The sequence below is a fragment of the Tachysurus vachellii genome, chromosome 9 (genome assembly GCF_030014155.1).
Source record: "Tachysurus vachellii isolate PV-2020 chromosome 9, HZAU_Pvac_v1, whole genome shotgun sequence".
NCBI lineage: Eukaryota > Metazoa > Chordata > Actinopteri > Siluriformes > Bagridae > Tachysurus > Tachysurus vachellii.
This window is the reverse complement of record NC_083468.1, coordinates 5469302-5495084: the sequence shown is the minus strand read 5'-3', so window position 1 is coordinate 5495084 and position 25783 is coordinate 5469302. Positions and strand designations below refer to the sequence as shown.

Below are 25783 nucleotides of genomic sequence, written 5' to 3'. Positions count from 1 at the left end.
TCGTTGTGTTTTGGGAGTCGGACCTTGGGTTTTTGTTGTATTTTTAAATTCCTGTTGCCTTTTTGACATACTGTTGTGTTGTTTTTATGTGCTTTTTTCCTGCATCTATCCAGTTGCATGTCTGTCTGTCTGTCTGTAGGCTCTTACATTTAGCGGTTGTGGACAAGTTAGATTGCGTGTGTGTGTGTTTGATTTTTTTTTTTTTTCAATGTATCTAAAGATTAGTTTATACACTTTTTTTTTTTTTTATAATTTTCACTGTTTATTTGTTTGCTTGCTTGCTTTTGCATTTCAAAGTTCGATTTTCTGTTTCTGCGATCTTGATCTTTTCTTTTTGTGCTTGTTTTTTGAAGTTTGATTGATTTTGCATTTCCCATCTTCCACACCAGTTACAAGCCAGCAGCTCAGAGCATGCATCTTTTACAATAAAAGGAGTGTCTAGAGCACTACTAGTCTGTATCTTTCCATCTAATTCAGCCTTGACCAACGCTAACATGCAAGAGACATAGAAAATGCATTAATGGAGAATCGAACACTCTGCACCAGCCCAGAGCAAACCTTCTGATAGAGCGTCAGATTAATGGTGTGCAGATTTTATCTCAGCCACATCTCAATTGGGATATCTTAAATCCTGTCTATCTCCGTGGACCTCCAGACTGCGGGCAGACGCACGCAGCACATCATCGGGCCCTGCGTGAGCTGTGAGAAGAATGACTGAGGTAAAAAAAAATTACACTGAAGGGCAGAAAATCCATCTGCAGTAATGAAGTAATGACCATACTATCAGAGTGTGAGAGAGAGAGAGAGAGAGAGAGCAAGAGAGAGAGTTCTGTATCAGATTGGTATGAAGCTATTATTAGAACATTCACACTTCAGATACCATGCAGATGTAGCTTAGATCAGTTTGCATAAACCATCATTTTGACTTCATCATCATCACTTTTAGAGTTGTCATGATCTCTCATATCAGACCTTAGCTTTATTTGAAATGCATTCAAATCAGCTCTGAGCATTCACCGTGCTCAAACTCTCATGGTTTCTGCAATATCGCTGACATTGACAAGGATGACATGTGTGTGTGTGCGCCTTGGGGTGCCATTCTGACAGCCCTTGTATTGTTTTGAAACGTCTTAAAAAAAAGGAAAAAAAAAAAGGCTCTCAGGCTGCACTATCACCGAGAGTCTCAATAATCGGAGTGAATGCCTCATTTAGCATCAGAAAGAAACAAATTTCTAAGCTTGAGCATGAAGAATGCATTATCAGCAGACTCAGATAGTATACAGTACATTAACGATGAAAAACCTTACTCAGTGTGGCACATTTTACTTAATGTAAGATCTCAAATTTGGAATGTTGAAAAAAAAAAAAATTCCAGAAAAATGTCACAACATTAATAAACGTAAATGCAAGTAACTTGCATCGCTGACTGTTTGCCGATAAAATTTTAAAACAATATATCATCTAAAGCAAACAACCAACCAATCACGTTACAGAATGAACAGGTAACGGATTTATCTGTGCGCTTCGATCACACTTATAAAAAGTTTTTTCATCTTAGCTTCCTAAAGAGGTTGTAATTTCTCAAAGATATCAGCTGAAAGCCCCAAAGGATGACTTTTTGCTCAGATATTCAGTGTTTAATCCATTTAAATCAAAACCTGGTGTGTTTTATCCTTTTGGCATGGTTTATGCGAGTGCAGCAATCACACTGAAATCAAAACAGCCGGTGAGTGACGTGATCTCGGTCAGGTTCCAAGTGAACTATTTCAACTGATTCAATTTCAGAGAAAAAGTGTTTTTACTCTAAATCGACCCTACTGTGGGAGACATGTATTTTTGGTTGTAGGTGGGATTTTTATTTATTTATTTATTTATTTATTTATTTATTTATGTATTTTTGTACAACAGAACCACAATGTGCAAACTGAGCCAAAAGAAAATAACAGAAATGTGAAATTAAAGCTTGTAATTTTTTATAATGATCTAATCTAGTGTTGGGTTCTCTGTGTTCCTCATGTTTGGGTGATAAATGTGATTTCTACATGCAACTGGCAAAGGCTTGTTTCATACATATTGCCATATTTATGAATAATGAATGAGATTTATGGGTTTCTTCTCAAACCATTTTTTTCCCCAAATTTTCCTTTGGTGTAATTTGTTGTAAAATGGTGTAATCATGTATCTGATGTGTAAAACCAAAAAGAAAATGAACCAAAAGTATTTTTTTCTCTTTGCAAAATAACCAACAGATGTAAAAGCATCCTAATTGTAGTTTATTGCAACGAAGGAGTTGACCGTTTACCCAATGGCAGTTTTCTAGACTATACGGTTGTATTTCCAATGCTATACTTATGTCCAAGTATCTTGTTCATACTGGGGAAAATAAACACAATGTACACTTTTATTTAAAAAAACAAAAGAAAAAGAAAAAGAATGTTAGTATATAAGCGTTAGTAATATTTCTGTTAGATATTTAAGGGTTTTTATCTTTTTAAAATGACTTCAGACTTCAGAAATCCTTTCAGATTGTTGCCGGTTCAACACAGAATCCTCAAGGGTCCCCTTAGAGATCCAAAAAAATTAATATTTTATTAAATTAATCTTCTCTAATCTACTATTAATTCTTGTGATGTACTGAAGTCAACGTAAAATGATCTTGGGTGAAACGGTAAACATTTACTTTTCTTTGAGGTTGAAGCCTCCATCTTGTATCAGAAAAAAAACAGATTTTTTTGTTATTACATCAAAATATTTTCCATTAATTCATTCAGTGGCTGAACTGCTGGGTCATATGGAACCTACAGTAGATTCTATCTGATGGGATGGGGGCATAAAGCAAAGGACATCCTGCGCATGGTGCCAGACCATCAAAAGATATAATTGTGCATACACTCACACACCATTCACACATTAGAGACAATTTAAAGATGCTGATCAGTTTACCATGAATATCTTTGCTCTGGGAAAGGAAACCAGACCAGACCGGAAGTGGGAGGCAAATATTCAAACCATTAAGCCCACCACTAAAACATGATATGACCATTATATGAAAATATATAATGTCAAGGTCAGTAAGAATCCTATCATATTAACTTTTAAACATCGCTACAAAGTCTAAATAATGAGATATACTGTACTTTAAGACCATCTTATAAGGATGCAGATATCAAGGTTTAATCCACCTTTACACTTTTTTAAGATATAAAAAAGCTGATTTTCACCCAGAAATGAATTATAAAATTAGTATACTAATAACACAATATTCAGAAGGCCCTAGTGCCCCTGTAGGTACTGCAGAGTCAGGTGTGCTTATAAAGCCTGTATACAGTTTATTCCTATTTTGTGAAAGTATAGGAGAATTTCAACAGTGCCGGGCTACAGTGTAATGAACTTTCTCATTTCAAATACACATACGCATGCATATTGTTTAGACATTAAAGTAAGGAAAGTGTTTCAGGGCAAAGTTTTGAGCAAATCAATAATGCATAAATAAATAAAGAACAACAACTACTTACCACAATTCCTCATGCAGAGAAACATAATGCACATCTCAAAATCAAAGGATTTGTTGTTGTTTTTGTTGTTGTTGTTGTTGTTGTTATTGTATTTCTTCACAATTGTCCTTTTTACAGTCAATACTTCTGAATTTTCAATTTTCTCACAATTCATTACCAGGTTTAACACTTATTCTGATTTGCACAAAATTTTGGTCAAAATAAATACTCTAGAAAAGCCCTGAATAAGACGATGGCATTGTTATTACACACATACATGACTACTGACCGTGTAAAGTTATTAATTATTTAAATAATTGTTGCACAGAAATCTATTTGGGTGATACTTTAAATGTTAAGGTTTCTTTAACTAATTTTATTTACGTCATTGGCTGAAATGAACAAAGCATGAACATCAGGCATTAATTAAGTCATACGTATCAGTAATGTTAACACATTAATATTTTTTTTTTAAGTTAACAAAATAAAATACATGCATTTGCTGTAGTGATGTAATGATGCAATGTTGGTGTGTGTGTGTGTGTGTGTGTGTGTGTGTGTCCACAAAAATAATATAGCTAACTTTCTTCCTCATCTCTAAATTCTGATCTCTAAACTCATTGGTGTAGGTGAATGCAGGTGGGAAGCACAGTTGGGCAGTGGGTATTGTTGCTACTGTAACCCAAGTTTCACATGTTCTCCCTGGGTTTGCATTGATTTCCTCTGGATTTTCTCATTTTCTCTCACTATCTAGTGCCCTGTAGGTAAGTATGATAAATTGTGAATATGTGTGTAGCGCCCTGTCATGGACTGGCATCCCTTCTTGGATGAATTCTCAAAGAAAGTTGGGTAGACTCCAAATTCACTATGACCTTGACCAGAATAAAGCTCTTACTAAAAATGAATTAATGAATAATAAATAAATAAACGCCCTAGTGAAAGATTTCCACTTACAAAATCTTTTATTCTCTTACTTCCTTTTTTTATTTCTTTTTTTGAGGTCAAAAATCCCCTATCTCTTGCCTATAATGTGAAAGAAAGAAGCTGGGTGAAAATATACCCATGACAAGGAAGACTCTCATTGTTGTTCATCTCAGGGAACATTGAAATTGGTTTTCATCTGTGAAAAATGGTCAGCAGAGACCTCAGCTAAATGGAGAGAGGCATGGGGATACATGAATCATCGGAAGTCTGGATCAAATGGAGAACGGTCAGCTCTTTCCTAAAAGGGTGCTTTGTAGAAGATCGAATTTTATGTTTATCCGAACTCTTGTTTGACCCAAAAATATTTTAACATACCTTCTTTTTTCATGTTTAAAATTGTACAATAAGAAAAAGTGCATTGAATTAAATCAAACGAAACATCTTAATCTTGACTAATATCATTTAGCCAGTTAATCAGATTTGCCCACTTTCATAGCTTCCTATGAATATTTAGCAGTGAATATTTATTAGTGAATATTTAGCAGAAATAAAAAGCAAGAAAGAAACCTGATTGTTTTTCCATGTTGTACAGAAAAAAGTGCTTCCATACTGGTTCAAAGTGGATCATTCTGGGTTGAATTGCACCAATTTTAGGTTAAATGATCCTTAATCAAATCAATGCTAGAAAAGTTACATGTAACATGTATTAAGCCAGTAAACAGAGAAGGAAGCTAAATACAGAAAGTAAAAATGTTGAATAGATCACGGAGAATCGTCTGTTCACCTGTGTAAACTCATTTAAATCCTTTTCACACAAACAAATTGTGTTATTAGTATCACCTCATTACATTGATTACTTAGACTGAGGGTGTTTTAGAAAGAAACTTGAATAGAATACTGATTATAGCTGTAACTGTAAATCTTGTGATTACACATAGGTTTCTATAGACTTCAATAATCCCTATTAATTTAATAAAATAATTAAAATGTATATATATATATATATATATATATATATATATATATATATATATATATATATATATATATATATATTTTTTTTTTTTTTTAAATAAGCCTATTATATTAGAACTTTTAACAATGGACATTGTCTCAAAGCAGCTTTACAGAACATATAAAACATTCATTCATTCATTCATTCATCTTCTACCGCTTATCCGAACTACCTCGGGTCACGGGGAGCCTGTGTCTCAGGCGTCATCGGGCATCAAGGCAGGATACACCCTGTACGGAGTGCCAACCCATCGCAGGGCACACACACTCTCTCATTCACTCACGCAATCACACACTAGGGACAATTTTCCAGAGATGCCAATCAACCTACCATGCATGTCTTTGGACCGGGGGAAGAAACCGGAGTACCCGGAGGAAACCCCTGCGGCACGGGGAGAACATGCAAACTCCACACAAACAAGGTGGAGGCGGGAATCGAACCCCGACCCTGGAGGTGTGAGGCGAACGTGCTAACCACTAAGCCACCGTGCCCCCACATATAAAACATAATACAAAAAAAAAAAATCAATATTTAAATCTGTTTGTATTCATCCCCAATGTGCAAGACTGTTGCAACTGTGGCAAGGAAAATCTCCCTTAGATGGAAGAGGAAGAAACCTTGAGAGGAACCAGACTCAAAAGAGAACCTCATCCTCATGGTACAATCTCTGAATGCCTCGGGATGAGTAGAAAAAGGGAAGCAGTGGAGAGGAATTAGCATAGCCACTGTTAATAATATTAGCAAGCACTAGATGATAATGTGCATGTGATCAGATGTAGTAGAGCACAAGATTATGAGAAGTATTATGTGTACGCCTCACCAAAGAGATGTGTCTTTAATCTACATTTAAACTGGAAAAGTGTGTCTGAGCCCCAAAGACTATTCCAAAGTTTGGGAGCTAAATACAAAAATGCTCTACTGCCTTTAGTAGATTTTGATACTCTGGAAACTACCAGAAGTCCTGAGTTTTGTGATCTCAGAGAGCGCGAAGGATTATAACATGTTACGTAAGTAGCAGCATTTTGTAATCAATTCTAAACTTAACAGGTAGCCAGTGTAGAGATGATAAAATTGGGGTTATATGGTCATATTTTCTTGTCCTAGTAAAAACTCTGGCAGCTGCATTTTGGACTAACTGTAGCCTATTTATTAAAGATGGAGAACAACCACCTAGTAATGCATTACAATTGTACAGTCTCGAAGTCATGAAGTCAGTTTTTTAGCTACTTAGCAACTGATAAAGATAAGCTGTTTTTTTTTTTTTTTTAGCTTGGCAATATTTTAAGGTGGAATAAGGCTGTTTTTGTAATAATGGCGATATGATTTTCAAATGACAAGTTGCTGTCTAATATAACACCCAGGTCTTTCACTGTTGAACTAGTAGTAAGAATATATCCCTCTAAGTGCAAGATGAATTGTGAGAGCTTCTGTGTACTTTTTCTTTTTTGGGCTGGAAAGTAAGGTTCATACAAAGGTATTTATTGGGAATATGTTTAAAGCAGGGAGGCACGGTGGCATAGCCAACCATGTAGCTTTGCCACATCCTAGGTTGGTGCTTGTTTGGAATTCTGCATCCTTGTTCTTTTCATGTTGTCATTCTCACATCAGTGACGTGTCCCTGCCTTACACCCTGTAGTCCTGGGATTGGCTATGAATTCACCGCCATTCTGGCAACAATGATTCACAATGAATGTTTTAGATCTTTAAAATTTCCTGTCTGATTAACCGAAACAGAAGAATATCAAGATTCTGTCTACTGTAATCCATCTGTAGATTCTGCTCTATTAGGTTTGTCAGTCTTACCCTCAGACAACAATAGAAGCCAAAACAGTAAATTACTTGCATCATGCACATAAGATCAATGGAAACATAACGTATGTCAACCCTTAAAAGAATCATATGGAACTGGAAAACAACCCTCCCGTTTGCTTCCTGCCAAACCTGTCCCAAATATCGATTTACGTTTGATGATAATGTCTGCCTGTGTGTTTACTCAAGACATCTGACCCCTAATTGGTGGAATAGCCTCTAAAAGTGTACAGACTTATATGAAACTGCCTTTGACACATTTTTTGTTATGCAACATACCATAATAATCATCATTTGTAAACCCTTTGGACAATCATGTTTTCCCCAGCATAATGTATTTCTCTCTAATTTGGTCACCTTTAAATTCCCACCTACAGTACCAGCCAGCTCTTCACTATCATACAAAAACTACCAATTGGAGATTGTAAAGGATAACAAGTGCTTTCATCCATACACATAAATCCAGCTATGAGATCTTTTCAATCTATTGGCCATGCTGGTACAAAATAAGAGTAGTATAGAGCAGAACAATATAACACCTGTGGTTCTACAAACAAGAGCTCAAAGATGCTTGTGATTGGATGGTGTTTATGTGATTGAAGGGAGCGAAAGAGAATACTGGACTCTCAGCAAGACTATGGCATTATCTGGATTTCAACTCACTGGATTTTAACTTAAGGATTTTTTTTTGAAATTATTGTCTGTTTGCTATTAATATAAATTGGATTATTTTTCAAATAATGCATGTACCAAAATATTTTATTAATTGAATCAATTTTGCATTGTTGAAATGTATTAATAGTTATATTTAATGTTGTAGAATATCAACAAAGCAAGTATTTCATTCAGAGTTTTTTCTTGCATAATGTACAAAAAACAAAAAAGGCACCTTGTTATTTTAGTACTCTATTTTATAGACTTGCACTTGTGAGAAATCTTAAAGGAAACTTAAAGGAGATTTTCCAGACTGCTAAAAAGTAATGACAATGGAAACACCTTTAAAAAAATTCTAAAAACATCAAAAGAGTTCACTTCATTAAAATCTCCATGTATTAATTGTTTTGAAATGTTATTTTATTTTATTATTATTTTTTTTTTTTGCAGCTGAACTACTGTCAGAGTTGATATTCTGTGAAATAAACATTCGGACACAAGAATTCAATAGTGCCTGGGTACAGAATTGTATAATTTGCTGTGCTTATTGTGTCTGATTGTTTTCCTGCACACAAGTAACAGGCTCAAGGCTGTGTTTATATTTGCCAAGTGTACGGGTGATTGTGTCAAAGCCCCACAGTGATCTAATCTTTGGAGTGACTCAAGCATGCCTTCAATCTCTCCAGGCTCACCATGCCAACAGCTCAAAGACTATCATCACACAGCTGATTGATGAAGGATGTGAGTGAGTGATTGAGTGAGTGAGTGAGTGAGTATTTGTCTGTCTATGCCTCCAAATGTGTTTGAGGTGATAAAGAATAGAGAGGCTGTGAAGAGAGATTGATAACTGTTTGAGCATGAGATCTAAAATCTGGCATGAAGCCAATTATATGCAATATTTATGACCAGCCAGTAGGAGATCAGTAGCATTTGAACGCTTAGATCTAATATACATTTGAAGATAACATGCAATTGGCAAAAGAGTCCCGAGTCAGCAGTTTTCAGAAATATTAGCGATGGTGATTCAAAGTGTCGATCAATTGCAGCGATTAACATACAACGCTTGCTTAGCTGTGCCACATCAGCACTTGCACTGACACCAACCCCCAGCATGCACCAGTGCATCCTGGATGAAAAATTCATGAGGAGCCTTACACAGGGAATACAACAAGAGCTGAATTACAGAGGAGAGCTATGAGACACCACAACACAGCTCTCTCTTTCTCACTCCGTCTCTCTCTGGCACAGACGCAAGGGCTATCCGGCACTGTCCACTGCCCAGTGTTCCCAGTGACGTGTAAAATAACTCTCTTTAGTGTTAATAGAAAGAACAAGAAAATTAAGCCTTTAGTCCATTTAGAGTGCAACTTTTCATTAGACCTGGGGGCCAGTATAAAGTCATTCTTAATTACTTTCAGCATATTCAGCTGGGCAGGCATTCTGAGGGTTATTCACAGTTATTAGGAGAATGTGTAAATTGATATGGAAGATAATGAAACCAATAATAATTTTCTACATGGTGCATTAGAGGTTTAATAACTGTATTATGAAGCAGCTAGATTAGAACCAATTTTATGTCCTAAGGATATGGGATAAAGTTTAGGCTATTTTGTAATGATGATAAAAGCAGCAAAACTTTGTGAAGGCTCAAAGAACTGGGACATCTTGTATGTTTTTTTTTTGTTTTGTTTTGGGTTTTTTTTGGGTGGGTTTATTGTTCAAGCAGAAATTATCAGAGGGTTAGGATATTTGGAGCTATCTCAAGACGTCTGGCAGAGAATACTGCAGAACTAACTAACAAATAAAAACTGATGAAAGGCTGAATTAGTAGTGATCACAGAAAGAGGAAGAAAAAATGTCTGGCAAGCATTAATCCAATAGCAATACACAAAGTATTATTTTGTATTTCTTACAGTTTTCATTTGTGTTAAGCTGGATACTGAATTGAGTGAAAATCTAAAAGTGTTGGTGTGAATTTCAACAGTGAAATTAAGTCTTAAAGTCTTAAATTAGGAATTAATGCAGACATGCCATCAGTTTTCACAAGAAAATGTGGGCAAGCAAAGTGAAGAAATAGATGCATGCTATCAGCATTTTATAAATAATTTCTACGTTGTCAGGACTCAGCCCAAACTTTGGCCATGTGCTTTTGTTTTTGTTTCGTGTCACGTCTGCCCCGCCCTTGTTTACTCCTCCCCGTCTCTGCACACCTGTTCCCCATGTGTTAATTGTTTATAGTATTTAACCATGCCTTGTCTTTGCTTGTCGTGTCTGTGTCTTTGTTTCATGTTTTTAGTTATTAAATCTGTTTATTTTACGCTATCCTGCACTTGGGTTTGTTTCTATCCCCGCGTTACTGACATACGTACTCATTTAAAATTTTGTAAAATCTTTGCTTTGCAAAATACTCACAAGCTACATTTTTTCCCAAAAAAGTTTACCAAGGAATAGTAAGACCAGTGTAACTGTACTTAAAAGTCCATTGTTCATTTTTTAACCAACCAAAGATACCGCTGCCCTGGATTCCTGTACTATCATAACCTAGGTTTATGAATTTCTTGGTCAAAGTTAACATAAATGGCACAGAGTAAATGTAACCACATATTTCACCTCCTACAGCCTTTCTATTTCAGGGAATGGGTTTATTTGCTTGAAGTATTTTATTTTTGCAGCTTTAGCTGATAAAGCAGAAAAGCGTAGTTTTATTGCGTCTCCCATATGGCTCTAGCAAACACTCAAAAATCGGAAAAGCTACCATTAAACTGTAGAACTTGGTGCTTCTGTTTAATGCAACACTAGGCATTAATTGAACACAATGGATCAATAGGTAATTCACTGTTGCAGATTTAGTATTTATTCTACATCATTCACCACTGTAGGTGTACATTTAATGCAGAGTTATGACCACATGGCTGACATGGTGTGGAATTGCGATTATGGACTTGGGTTTAATCTTGCACAATATTGGCTTCAGTGAGGAATGGTAGTAAATGCAAGTTGCATGCACAATTCAGTGTCAGTGCACAAAATAACAAAAAAAATAATAAAAAAGTGCAACAATGCTGAACCCAGAAAATCTTAAGCGGGTACTTGTATTAATGACAACGCTTTAATTTACGAGAGTAAATATTTGACATAAATTTAAACTGAATTTTCTTTATTGAATACGACCCCAAATACTGTATTTAAATGACTTGGACATCCTACTGATTTACTGTAAGCATTAATTCAACACAAAGGCTGTTATAGTACTGTAAAATTACTGAAGCACTGTAAGAGTTGGTTATTTCTACATGGTAAGAGTTAATTAAGCACGGTAGGTGTTTATTCAGCATTAGGATTTGGTACATTCATCCGTTATACACGTCTACAGAGATACTAATTCAAGACCAATGTAATGTTGCTGTGTAGCAGTTGCTAGACAATAAAAAATGCCAGTATCTTCTTCTGCCACACTGCAGTAAAGCAAATCAGCAGATTTACTGCTTGAGAATGTTTTCTTCTGTGATTTTTTTTTTTTAACTGTGCACCAGCAAATGCTTAAAACCACCTGTGTAATCCCTACAGCTCCTGCGCTAAATACCCATTGTTCTGCAAAGTTTCCAGTTTTCCCTGTTATCCCAATTCCTTATCCGAGCTCACCTCATCCAGAATATTATCCAGGTTTCTGTAGAGCACAGAAAACTTGGAGCTGTGCCTTACAGAGGTAATGATATGCCACGGAAACCCACACTGGAATGGAAAGCTTATTACAGTGTGCAGAGGTCTGTGAAACGTTTCTCTGAGCTACTCTTGTCTTAGGTAATGTGCATTAATATTATATTATATAATATTATATTAAAATTAGCTCCTGCTAACAGGCTGAAGACGTACGCATAGTTCTTCAGGATTTGCAGAGATCAGCTGAGTCGATCCGGTTTGTGAAGTCAACCTTGTAGTGCACTGGTGACATTAAGAAGAACAAAAAAGAACAATCCACTTAAGCCAAAGCACTCATTACTGATGTCCGGCTATGACTGCAATAAACCAGAGACATGGCTGCTTAAGCCAATCCAGCTTAATGCACAATGGAACAACTTGTAAATATGCAGTATACACAAGCTGAAAGAGTGTAATATAATTACAGTTGTTATTACACGCATCACAAGCTGTTCAAAATACATTGAAATCATTTTTAATTTGGATTATTGTAAAAATTCAACTGACAAAGCTAATTTTTCCAAATTGCAACTCGATCATTATTAAAAACCTTTATCTTTTTTTTTTTTAATTAATGTTTAATAATTATAAATTATTAAAATCAATTAAAATTAATGGTTTTCTTGGAGAGGCTGTCTGGCCAGGTTGGTGAGTCAACAAAATGGTGGCAAAATGAAAAAAAAAAGGTTAATATTGCCATTTTGAAGCTGTAAAGCATTGTGGGTATTTGACCTCAGGACAGGTGGTGACTTGAACATGATCAGGTTGTGCAGCATCATTAACAGTTTAACCTGTACCAGAAAACCATCTTCCTGCCATATTGCACAGATTAAACAATTAGCAATTAATTAACTGAAATAAACAAACAAAGAAACAAGCAAGCGAGTATGTTAAAAATGACACATTTCCAGACCATTTTAACCCATGAATGATAGCAGTGACTTACATATGTAATCGGTATTGCATAAAACACATCAAACATTTTCCAGTAGGAAGTTTAATAAAATAAATAAATAAATAAATAAATAAATAAATAAATAAATAAATGTTAGGATGATTATGGATGGTTCAAATAACTATAATAAATAATGAATAAAAATCAATGACTTCATTTTTTTTTTTTATTCTTTTAATTGCGCCCCCTTTTCAGGCTCGCCACAGTGGAACACGTAGTAAAAATATTTGATTCCGCATGGGGTTTTATGTCTGATGCCCTTCCTGGTGCAACCTTCCTATTTTGTCTTTGCTTGGGACCGGTACTGAGAGATAACTCTTTAGTGTCTGGGTTAGCTGACACTGCCCTGGAATTGAACCCGGGCCGTGGCAATAATGCAGGTTACTGCCACTGGACCACTAAAAGGCCAAAATCAATGCATGTTCTCCCCGTGCCTCGGGGGTTTCCTCCGGGTACTCCGGTTTCCTTCCCCCGGTCCAAAGACATGCATGGTAGGTTGATTGGCATCTCTGGAAAATTGTCCGTAGTGTGTGAGTGCGTGAGTGAATGAGAGTGTGTGTGTGCCCTGCGATGGGTTGGCACTCCGTCCAGGGGGGTGTATCCTGCCTTGATGCCCGATGACGCCTGAGATAGGCACAGGCTCCCCGTGACCCGAGGTAGTTCAGATAAGCGGTAGAAAATGAGTGAGTGAGAGTGAGTAATAAAATCTATATACAACTTTTTAGACAAATTACAATTAGTTTTAACAGAACTAATCTGTTTAGCCATTTTGATCAGACAGTGATGACTTCTTTTCTTTTATTCAACACACATGTTTATAGTAATTTGCTTATTGTAATACATTATGGTTTCTGTACTCATAACGTATTCACAGGGAATTATACACCAGAGTCTACACATAATTTATACATAAAGATACACTATATGATATATATTCAGTCTATATAATCATCTAATGTTTCTTTATACAGTAGCATTCTGTGAAATTTCACTATAACCAATGCTGGTGATATTATGCCTCATAAAAATATACAAAAGGCATTTTGTAGCAAATGTTCAGATCCAAATTTGAAACCTTGAATTGATGTCTTTTTAGCTTTGAAAAAACAGGACGACTTAGCTTTAATTAATAACTTTATTTTTACATTTATAAATTTCATTTCATTTAAAACAACTGCTTCAGCCACTACTTATACCTTTGTTTTGTAGACATTTCAATGTCTGTAAATGTATATATTTTTTTTCCATTAGTAATGAATAATTCTTAGCAGTAGACCATAACCCTTATTGCAAAAATGTGAAAATAACAGTGTGGCAAACTAAGAAAGAGGTTTATCAAGGTCTTTCTGGACCAAAATGGAATTACATAAGCATATATAAAACCTTCTTAAAGTTAAATAATAGCAGGTAATAACTTGAACTTTTATAGACTTCATCCTATTTTAGAAGAAAAAGATTACACTTTACAGAATAATGTAAAAATATGTGCTGATATATATATATATAATCTTCACATATTGCATAGAACTTTGAATGTGTTCAATACTCATCAAGTAATAATTTGAGTGGTATTTGAGTCATATGCTGGAAATGATTTGTCAAAACTCCAGAGACAAAAATATGAGGACATGAGTGGGCAAGAGAAATGACAGAAAGATGTGAAAAATGACAAAGTGATGGTGGGAGAGGAATTGACAGTGGTCTTTGGCAGAAAAAAATCCACTAGCAGGTTTCCAGCGGCGTCTAGGTTATAGTTGAAGGATAGAAGGAAAAAAAATGTGTTTAGCAAAGAGCGAATCTAGACGTCAGACGTGCCGAGACAGGAAGTGAAGATAACAAAAGAGGATAAGAATATCAATCAGTTTCATGCAACAGCACTGCTGAGTTCATTAAATCGATTTGTTAAAAGGTTATGATTAATGTTCTATAAGGTAGCTCTGACAGTAGTGCAGGCTGTAACTCAAATCACAGGTGTATGTAATTGCACTCATTGTTCTTCATTTGAATAGTAACAGTTTAATTCAATGGTCTCTCCTGTTATTAATATCAAAGTCAAAATGGATTATTTAACAATGAATAAAAGTAGAAAAGTTGTTATGGTGCAGCTCTCTGTTCAGAAGGTGTTTACTTAACATTTATGGAAGAAGTCTCCAGTTTCTGTTTTTAAAACTAGAGGTTTGCAGTGTCAGGTTGGAATTTTTTTTGCATTATTGAAAGCAAATTAATGCTGAAATTAATTTATATTAAAAAAAGCAAGGAATATTTGAATGCCATGTGATTGCTGTGGCATAAAAGGGAAAAACTAATCAGTTTTGGTGTGATAACTGCAACTTTATGCTTTATTTCTGCATCATCCACCTTGGTGTTGATCATGTTCACATTAACAGCATGCCGTCATGTTTTATTGCTAACATGCATGTACATGTAAACAAGGGCTGAATATTAGTACTATAATAATATTGACAAGCAACATGTTTAGGAGTGCGTAGAAGATTACCTACATGTGCATATGTATATGTCTAGGGTGATGATTCATGCAGAAAATAAGGACAAAATATGGTAAAGATGCATTTACATATTCACCTTCAACTGCAAACATGTTCTTTTGGGAATACACAGAATAACCATCCCCCAGATATTCCACCAAGTTGAGCAGTATAGAAGAGTGATGAATGGAGTGAAAAGGAAAATCCATGTGAGTTGCCAAAAGGTATTTTGGAGACTCAGCAATCATGGAGCAAATGGCCCTGGGACCAAAATATATCAATATACTGTATATAAGGATAAGTATGATGATATATATATATATATTTCCACTGATTAGTATTGAATAATACTAAACTGCCTAGATGTGCTTCTTCACCAATTATGTTATTAACCAATATACTAGGTCTCAGTAATAACCAAGTCAGAATTTCAATGCCATTTATATAAAAAAACAAACAAATTCACTAACCTGACATGACTAAACCCATATCTCCCTGAGTTAGCTCAAACAAAGACTCAGGGGGTGATTGCATTCTGTTGATTTCAAAAAGTGGCGTTTCTGAAGTGGAACAGTGACCATTCAATAAACATTTGGCCTGATGAAAATGGATTTGTAAATTTACATAAAGTTATTGGACCCTGTGATACCCTCCAAACAGAGATAAAGAATCCCAGACACGGAAAAACTGCAAATGCGAAACGACAGCACGTAGCTATGCATGACTTCCTCCAAGCAGATACCAGATGTCACCATGATGGACTACGGAGTAGCATGAGGGGATGGATGCACTGTCTCTCCAAATAGACCTGTCTGTCACTGAGCTATAGTCTACTCAGCTACTCCCCAGAACACCTAAAACGTCTCTCTTAAGCAAATATCCAGTGTACACTCAATAATAAGACTTCACTTTGTTTTCTTTTTTTTTGTGGGGTTCATTGCTTCTATTAAAGGTAAACTTTTGAGAAATATACTCTCACTTCTGGGAAGTCAAGTGTGAAAACCTGATTACGTTGCCTCTCTGACTCCCATATCTAAAAGTTTCATATCTACAAAACCTTATTACTTCGAGACAGAGGTACTGCAAGTGTATTCAGGGATTTTATACAAAGTTAACATTTACATTTACCACAAATAGGAAAGTTATCAAGAATTTTCAAAGATGGTGTTTGTTTTAGTTCCGTACATTTAATGAGTTACATGACAAAGAAATACGATCAGGGCTCATATGGTAACAAACAATACAGTGCCAGCTGTTCATAATATTGGATAGGAGGCTAAAATCATATACAAACATATATCAGTATTTGCTAATATAACTATTAAGAAGAAGCAGTGTCACAGGGTCTCATCTAAAGCATAATGAGAAAAAATGTTGGGTAAATTATGATAGACATTTAAAAGCAGACAAGCAGCTTCAATCATGATTTCCATTTTTTAATGGTTCAAGGCCATAAAGCCCAGCTGGATCTTGCTTTGACTACCAAACACTTTATACAGAAAAGCTGTTATCAGTTCTTTGAAAGTAAAATCTAATAATTCTGTCATCTGTTTATTTGATTGTACTTTGATTGGACAATTGGTGCTCAATCTGTCTTCTGTTTCTTTGCAGATTTTTTCCCCCAAATGCATTTTGGTAGAAAAAAGATGATGGAGTAAATGATTCACAATTCAGTCTGGTATTGAAAGGAATCAAACCCAGCTTTGCTTCATCTTACCACTCTATTTATTTATTAAAGACCATTATTGCTGTTGTGCTTGATTCTGCAAGATTCCTGTAGAATTTGCCTTTCATACCCAACAAACAATTCTTTACATTAACTCTAACATTTGTTACATTTCAAATGAGCCATTCGAATTGAAACCAATTACAGAATCAAAGGCATTTTGATTTAATAAGTACATGAATCCTGGGACCAAATTGTTCATCAACAGCCAACTAAAATAACGTCTGGATGTCATTTGCAAATTAACCCTCATCTACCTACAGATGTGCATGTTCTTGGTCATGTGCCTAATCAGTCTCTGCTAATTCATTCTAGACCACACTCTTATAATTGACTCTCCTATCAGCTCCAAAGTGAAATCTTCCTTTTTTTTTCATCTCTGAAATATTGAAAAGCTCAGAACTTATTTATCTTATCTCTTATACAGCACATGCTTTTATTTCAAGCTGCTCAGATTACTGCAATTCCCTCCTTATTGGTCTCAGTTCTAAGTGTCAGCTCTTTATAACCTCCACAATGTTCAGAATTGAACTCACCAATACTCTAAACAGCGTTCAATCTTTATTTGATTCCTATAAAAATTCTCCTCTACTTACACAGACCATTAATAAGCCTTCAGATCCTCTATAAATGGATTGCTCACTTGTGCACTTCCTTCCTTTCCATTTTCAAACCTGCAAATGTTTTCCTTTCCCACTTTGATATCCTACAACTGCCATAGTTTTATTATTATATCTTCAAAACACCTATTTTCTCAGCCATTTTAACTATCTTCCACATGACCTCTGGTATTTGTTGTTTTATTGCTGGCTGCTAACCTACGGCATCTCTCTTGCTTGTCTCATTATTGTAAAAGTTATAGGAGAGTTTCTTTTGGAAGTATTATAGCACTATAAAAGTAACATTGATTATATTTATGTGAATAGCTCTGTATTTAACGCTTTAATAAATCATCATCTTGTTCCTTATTTCTTGTCTTGTCCTATAGTATTATGTATTAATGTATTTACCCTAAACTACTTATGGACTAAATGGCCCCTGATGTCCAGATGTTGCACAATATAAGCTATTAAAGTCATTAGTTTATATCTTATGTAATGGCTAAACAAGGAAGAAAAATCCATGCAAAATGCTGCAAATTGTCTTCATCAATTCAATACAATTTTATTTGTACAGCACTTTTAACAGTGGACACTGTCTAAAAAGCAGCTTAATTGAATATAAAAAAATATAGAACAAAAATTTCAAGATTTAATATTAGACTTATTTTTTCATTTATTTGCATTTTCCTTAATGAGCAATCCTTAGGCGACTGTGGCAAGGAAAAACACCCTGAGACGATATGATGAAGAAACCATGAGAGATACCAGACTCAAAAAGGTGGTGACACCACAGAGTGTGATCATAAAGCATTATAAACACCAGAGAGTTTGAATTACTATAAACTCACCTGATTATAAATAATGTCTTTTCTATCGTACTTTAAGGTCATTTGGAGTCTTGTAACCATACCGTAGCTAGCCAGATTTCTGTAGCCTATTTGCAATGAAATCACTTTCACTAATCTGTTTGGGGAAATTAAACCATTGCTAGAATGGAAAAACCATAAATATTCAAACAAATATTCATCTTGTGCAACTACCATATCCTGGTCAGGGTTGTAGTGGATCTGGAGCCTTTCCCAAGAACACTGAGTAAGAGGTGAGAATAAACCCTAAAGGGGTTAGCATGTTTTTGGAAAGGGAGAGAAAACCAAAGAATATAAAGGAAACCCACAGGAACATGGGGAGAACATACACAGACAAAAAAACAAGTTCAGGACTGAACTGGGAATCATGCAGCCAATGAAGATACATTCTGTGCCACTCTGCATTCTAAAAAAAACACAGATTATATTTCACAGTTGGTGAGAAAATTATCTGTATCACTGCCCTTAACTCCTACTGGTACATGTAGTATTGCTTTGCTTCTGATTTGCATAATATAAACTCTCATAAAGTTTCTGCCTCATTCGCCTTGCCCACTTTGCATCGCGTACGGTTGCATCATCTCCTGGCCACTTTGTTGCTGGACTAAATTTCATCACAGGAAGCCATATCATCCCCATACTGCAAAAAATGATTCTAGAGCCAGTCCTTATATTGATTCCCAGCATTTTGCACATACTGCAACCTTTAAATTTGCCAAATTTACTGTATTAACCAATATTTCTTCATCAACCTTAGTCATATAACGTAAGTGAAGCCAATACGTGAAGTTATTAAATATACAATTGCTTACAAAACTGTAATTATCTGTCATATTTGAAGCAGGGATTTAATGACTTACCAACAAACAATACTGTTTACTATTCATACACCAGCAGGTGAGATAATTGGCCTGCTTTTAGATAAGGTGTTTTATAGAGCCTGCCACTCTTAATGGAGACATGCCTTTGACCATTTGCCATTAGGAGCAATGTGAGTTAAAGCCATGGCCATTATCCACTAGGCGTTTAAATTGTGCCTGAGAGAAATCAGGCCCAGCATGAAGGGCCGCCGAAGCAAGAAGTTGTGTTTACATAGCTGATTGTTTGGAGATCAGTGAGACAGGGGAAATGAGAAGAGGGTTGTAAATAAGAATAAGAAAGAAAGGGAGGGAATGTAGAAAGAACAGAGAAAAGAGAGAGTCTACAATGCAGTGCATTCGGCAAAATGCGGGTGGTCTGAGCAGCAGAGGAGATAAGATGAGTTAAGTGAAGCCCTAAAGAGGACAAAGTGAAGATGATATTAGGAGTTTGAATACATGGTTTGAAAAGTTTCAAGCATGTCCCTGTTAAATTTTGTTGTGTTATGAGTCATGCATGAGTATATCCTAGTACATCCTAAATTACCACATGCAAGCCATAATCTTATGTTATATACACTATAATCACCATCCACATTCATGCAATTATTTAATCAAAACATGTGGCAGCAGCACAATGCATACAATCATGCAGATACAGGCCCGTAAGCCCTTCAGTTAATGTCAACCGCAAACATTAGAATGAGGAGAAACCTGATCTCAGTGACTTTGACCATGGTGGACTGGCTGGTTTGAGTATTTCAGAAGCTGCTGATCTTCTTGGATTATCCAACAAAGGAGTCTCCAGATTTTACCCAGAATTGTGCAAAACCAAACACCTAGAAACTAATAGTTCTACAGACTGAACCCACTTGCCATTGTTCACATTCTGTCAAACTATGAAGGGGGCATGTGGTAGCCTAGTGTTTAAGGTGTTGGGCTACCAATCGGAAGGTTGTGAGTTCGATCACAGGTCCACCAAGCTGCCAATGTTGGGTCCCTGAACAAGGCCCTTAACGCTCACTTGTATAAAATAAATTAGATAATGTAAGTTTCTCAGGATAAGGGTGTCTGCCAAATGCAAATAAAAAATATGGGGCATGTGGGCTACAAGAGAAGAAGGCCCAAATAGGGTTCTACTCCAAGCAACAAAAAAACAGGAATCTGAGAAAAAAATGTTATGGGTTTATTAATAAAATATAATACTAAAGGACTTACAAGTTCAGAAAAAAGAACAAAGGTTGTTTAGATATTAAATGGAATTACTCAGGTGGAAAGCTCTGCACAGATTTAAGGGTCTACATAGAGGAATGAAGGAATCATTTCTTTTAGCAACTTTATTGGGGTTCTTTTTCTACCCAAAAGCTGATCCAAGCCGATCAAGCTTATTATTAATTTCAATATAATCTATAGTCATTTCTAACCTATCCTCCTGGTAAGTGACTGAGTCTATCTTAGTAACAGTGTAAAAGAATATACATATGATTATCCCATCAGGCCGGAACTGAAGGGAAAGTCTTTTGATTTGCTGTAACCAAATCTGAGTAAACGGCAGAGAAATGGTCAGTGACAATAAGAAGAGGCTGTGTAGAGGCATGTACTGTAGGCACAAAAATGTGAAATAGATATGCAGTGTATGAGTTGCTATTATATCGTTATTAACCTTTATTTTAAAATTAGAGTTTTTTCAGTTCTAATAGCAGTACTTATTTTTAGTGGTAAAACAGCAAATTTTCTTATTGCAATACAAATTGGTATCCATGTATTCCGTAAAGCTCATAAAGATATCTGATTGTGTTAGCTGTAAAGATTGTATACACTCACTCACTCATTTTCTACCGCTTATCCGAACTACCTTGGGTCACGGGGAGCCTGTGCCTATCCCAGGCGTCATTGGGCATTAAGGCAGGATACACCCTGGACGGAGGACAGAGTGCCAACCCATCACAGGGCACACACACACTCTCATTCACACACAATGGACAATTTTCCAGAGAAGCCAACCAACCTACCATGCATGTCTTTGGACCGGGGGAGGAAACCGGAGTACCCGGAGGAAACCCCCAAGGCACGGGGAGAACATGCAAACTCCACACACACAAGGCGGAGGCGGGAATTGAACCTCCAACCCTGGAGGTGTGAGGCGAATGTGCTAACCACTAAGCCACCGTGCCCCCAGATTGTATACAAAAAATTGTAAATATATGTGTATCCTGTCAGGTTATCATTAGCAGTAAATGTTATGGACATTTGAGGATATCTTCTAAAATACTTCTGCTGTGTTAGTAACATATAACGTTAAAAAAGAGATAAATAATGTCTTAACAGTCTTGTAAATATGCTTAATTCCCTTGTATAGTTAATAGACAAATCCCCATGTTGACAAGATCACCTTTATTTATTTATTTATTTATTTATTTATTTATTTATTTATTTATTTATTTATTTATTTATTTGCCAAGTGGTAAAGAATATTGTTTCTCAGAACATGAAAAAAAAAATCTGTAATTCTGTTTGAAGTGTATTACTTCAAAGGTGTTTATGTGTAATCAAACCCTTCAGGAATTAAAGCAAGGTGGACTGGATTGGTGGATTGGACTGGATAACTTTTAAATTTAAGAAACTAATAAATATACTACATTTTGAAAATGTCTTTAAAAAAGAGAACATTTCAATTTAACTTATAGAGTCCCATGCAAGAAAGCAAACAAAACATATTCAGTTTAGAATTGTGTGCTAGAGCTTGATAAAAAAAAAAATGTAGCATGTGTAATCCTGTAACTGTGGGATAAAACAATGGCTTATATGGGTCTTCATATATGGGACCTTGTGCATGCCTCTTTTCTAATTTTAGAATTCTGAATGACACAATGAATAAATTACTGTAAAATATATTAACCTCTAATATTTGGAGGTGATTATGAACATTTCATATTTAGCTTATTAAAAGAGATTTGGAAACAAACTGTATGTTCAGCTTGGCATGTTATTATACTTGCCATTTAACCCATTGGCAACCCATTGTATGTCCTCAAATCAACCCTTTGGCTTGTTAATGGTTCTTAAATTCCTAACCAGATTTACTCATGAATACACACCAAAAAACTTTAAGCACTTACAGATGTGATGTTTCTTAAAATTGTAGGCTAAACAGGTCTTTACTGGCAAATCAGATTTTTGACATGATTTAACATGATGTCATAGAATGTTAGAATGTAAATAAATGTTCAAAACAGCACAAATCAGATTAAACAATAACTTGCAAAGGTTCATTTTTATAGTATGGTTCGACTTTTAGCCTTTCTTACAAATCCATTTATAAGCATTTAAACAAAAGATATTTATATATGCTTCTGTATTCCAAGTCATACAAGTTTACCATGAGATCTGGTTCTATGGACAAATTATCATTTACACTGTAATTAACACCATTTTTCCCACCTTCTGTTTGTCTATCACGCCCAAATGTGGAAGCACAGAGATGCATACACCCACATTACCGACTCTTAACAATCGAAGACCTTGGCATGGTTACACAGACAGGCAACACTGGAGAATTCTGAAGACTGTTGTGCCTCAGGGTCAGACCATTCTCTATAATAGACTCTTGCTTTCAAATTCCCAGTGTGCTGACAGACGGGACAAGTCAGGCTGTGGGACACGACATGCTGTGTGTGTGTGTGTGTGTGTGTGTGTGTGTGTGTGTGTGTGTGTGTGTGTGTGTGTGTGTGAAAGAGAGAGAGAGAGAGAGAGAGAGAGAGAGAGAGAGAGAGAGAGAGAGAGAGAGAGAGAGAGAGAGAGAGAGAGAGAGAGAGAGAGAGAGAGAGAGAGAGAGAGAGAGAAGGCCTCATTTACATGTGGGAAATAAATACAGAGAATAAAGCCAAATACTGCCTAGGGTGCCAAAAAGAGGACATTGTCTTTACAAAATGTTTTTTCTCAACTAAATATGCTGAAATACTTTTTCTCTAAACTTGAAACCACAAACAAAGACATATATTCACACACTGGGCATCTGACAATAAGCAAAGTCACATCTAGGGTACTATGGATAGTGATGAATGTTATGGTATCATCTGGGTGTGGCACACACATTTCTTCACTTAAAATCCAGACCATAAATTAAAGACATGATACATGACCAGATCAGTGGTGTTCAGGGTTTTTTATAATGTACTCTAACAAATATAAACTGATGTTTTTATTGTTATGTGAAATCAGTCAATATTTAGCAGGGAAGGTTGGCAGTACTGAGTGTCTCAGTCACAGAGCTGTCAGGCTCCTGAGAGTGGAACTAATTGGTGGTTGTTTGCAGCACATCACACATGTAAACTCTGTCAAATTTCTGCCAGGTATGACCTTCTAAATGTCATCTCTGCTAACCATGTTTCATGTCAGAGCAGGATTGGTTTATAAGCAATCTATGACACTAAGCGAAGCTGGCAAAGATGCATAGTGTATTGGAACACTAAAGGGATCTCTGTTTGTATCGTTTATAAATGACCACAGCCAGCAAAATGCATTAGCACTCTTCCATTCTCAGCAGAGTTACTTAATGCTCCGGGGGATGCACGAATGCGAACCTAGGAGGTCCAGGATCGTGCTTAAAGAGACATGTTGGTAAATCTAATTGTGTTGAAGTGGACGCTGTCCATGGTGCTGAATCCTATTAACTTATAGAGACTACACAGGACCGAAAGGAGACAGGGTTATATAGATAAATCAGTGGCGTAATCGTTACAGGATATCATAAAACATGACTAGAGGATCATGAATAAAACATAAACATCAGCACAAAAAATGACAGTAAATTCACTGATAGAGCTGTTTAATATATTCATTTAACAGCTCTCCATTACAGGTTCTATATATAGATATGCACGCAATAAGCCGCGGAAAATCCACATGCACTCACTCTCATTCCTGCGGGTACTGACCAAGTGAAATAACCCGCGTCTGACAGACATAAAAGAAAAACAGCAATCTTTGATTTTTACCTTAATTTCGGCTTCTCTTGGTTTCTGAGCTCTTGCGCTTAACTTCGACCCCGTCCAACACACCGAGATGAGCTTCGAGAAACACCGGTTTTCTTTTATTTGCATCAAGTCCAGCACTTGCATCCACATACACACACATCCGCAAACATACAGACACACATAAAAACCAAGCTGCTTATAGAAGAAGCCCAAAGCGAGGAGTGTTTTCCCAAAGTGGAGACGCGCTCCGAGTCATTGCGCCCGCGCTCGGCTCATGTAACGCTGCCCCGATGTCCTTGGCAAAGTATCCACATCTACATTCATCAAACCTCTGAGAACGGATAACGCCTCCTAAGCGATGTAGTCCGCTGTAAAGGCATCTGCGCACGCCAAAGGGATAAGGGCGGAGACGGGATAGAGGCGAGGATAAGACGCATACAACAGGGTGGACGGGTTATATATATTTTTTTCTTCCTTTTATTTCTTTATTTCTTATTTTTCCTTTTAAAATGACGCGGCAGAGTCCGAGATTCTCCGAATCAGATCGGGTCCGAAACCTGGATTAAATGTTCCTGTGCTAAGAGAGTAGAGCTGCCTAGAGAGAAGCTGTCCTGCAACTGAAATCTGAATTGGTCACGCTTCCTCCTCCCGACGCCGGCGTGTGTGTGTGTGTGTGTGTGTGTGTGTGTGTGTGTGTGTGTGTGTGTGTGTGTGTGTGTGTGTGTGTGAAAGAGTGTGTGTGTGAGAGAGAGAGAGAGAGAGAGAGAGAGAGAGAGAGAGAGAGAGTTGTATTTAGACATGCAGTAGATAGATAGATAAATAGATAGATAGATAGAAAGAAAGAAAGAAAGAAAGAAAGAAAGAAAGAAAGAAAGAAAGAAAGAAAGAAAGAAAGAAAGAAAAATAAGGGAAGGGGAAGACAGAAGGCATCAAGAGGGGTGGATGTGTGGATGTGCGCTGAAAGAGGTGGTGTATTTGAATTTAAATTAGTGCAAATATAGTGCGTGAACTGAATGGATCCTTGATTTAAAACGTGACTTGCATTCTTATTTTTATCCTCTTACTTAGACATTTGATTAATCTGATAGTTCACATAGCCAATACCTATGTCATTTTTGGGGGGATAGAATTACTAACTGTAACCCAGCTGTTGCTATGCTCATTTTTTTTTATTCTGCCTCTGGACATCACTGGTTAGAGGTGATCCTATGGTGGTCCTATGGTGTCCCCTTTCCACTCCTGGGCAGGCAAAAGGGTGGCACCTTCAACCATTATCAATTTTCACCCATTTGGAGCCAGCTTCTTTAGTGTATTTAAAAGGTTTCTATGAAAATGTTAAACGTTTTTTAAATAGGGAAATTATTTTTGCAGCTATTAAAACTATTGTTGTAGGGGTCTATACAGAGTAATAAAAAAATACAATTCAGGATATCCCCAAGATATTTTTAATTTAGATGCTGTTTCTGACACCATCAGCCATCTTTAGTGTCTGATTGGTCCTTTTAAAGGTTTTAATACAAACCTACAGCAAAGAGTTTTAAAAATAACATTCCACCCTTTACTTCTATCTATCTATCTATCTATCTATCTATCTATCTATCTATCTATCTATCTATCTATCTATCTATCTATCTATCTATCTATCTATCTATCTATCTGTCTCTCTGTCTGTGTGTCTATCTATCTATCTATCTATCTATCTATCTATCTATCTATCTAT

At 36.2% G+C, this 25783-nt stretch overlaps 1 protein-coding gene across 1 annotated transcript in view; it reads right to left on the bottom strand.

The window, feature by feature from the left end:
- The window catches only part of si:cabz01090165.1 (uncharacterized protein LOC100333421 homolog), a 159783-nt gene extending 135163 nt beyond the window's left edge, over positions 1-24620 (bottom strand). Inside the window, exon 1 of the mRNA XM_060877461.1 lies at positions 24085-24620. The gene's annotated coding sequence lies outside the window, so the exon portion shown is untranslated. The remainder of the gene's footprint in view (positions 1-24084) is intronic.
- Positions 24621-25783: the final 1163 nt, after the last annotated feature.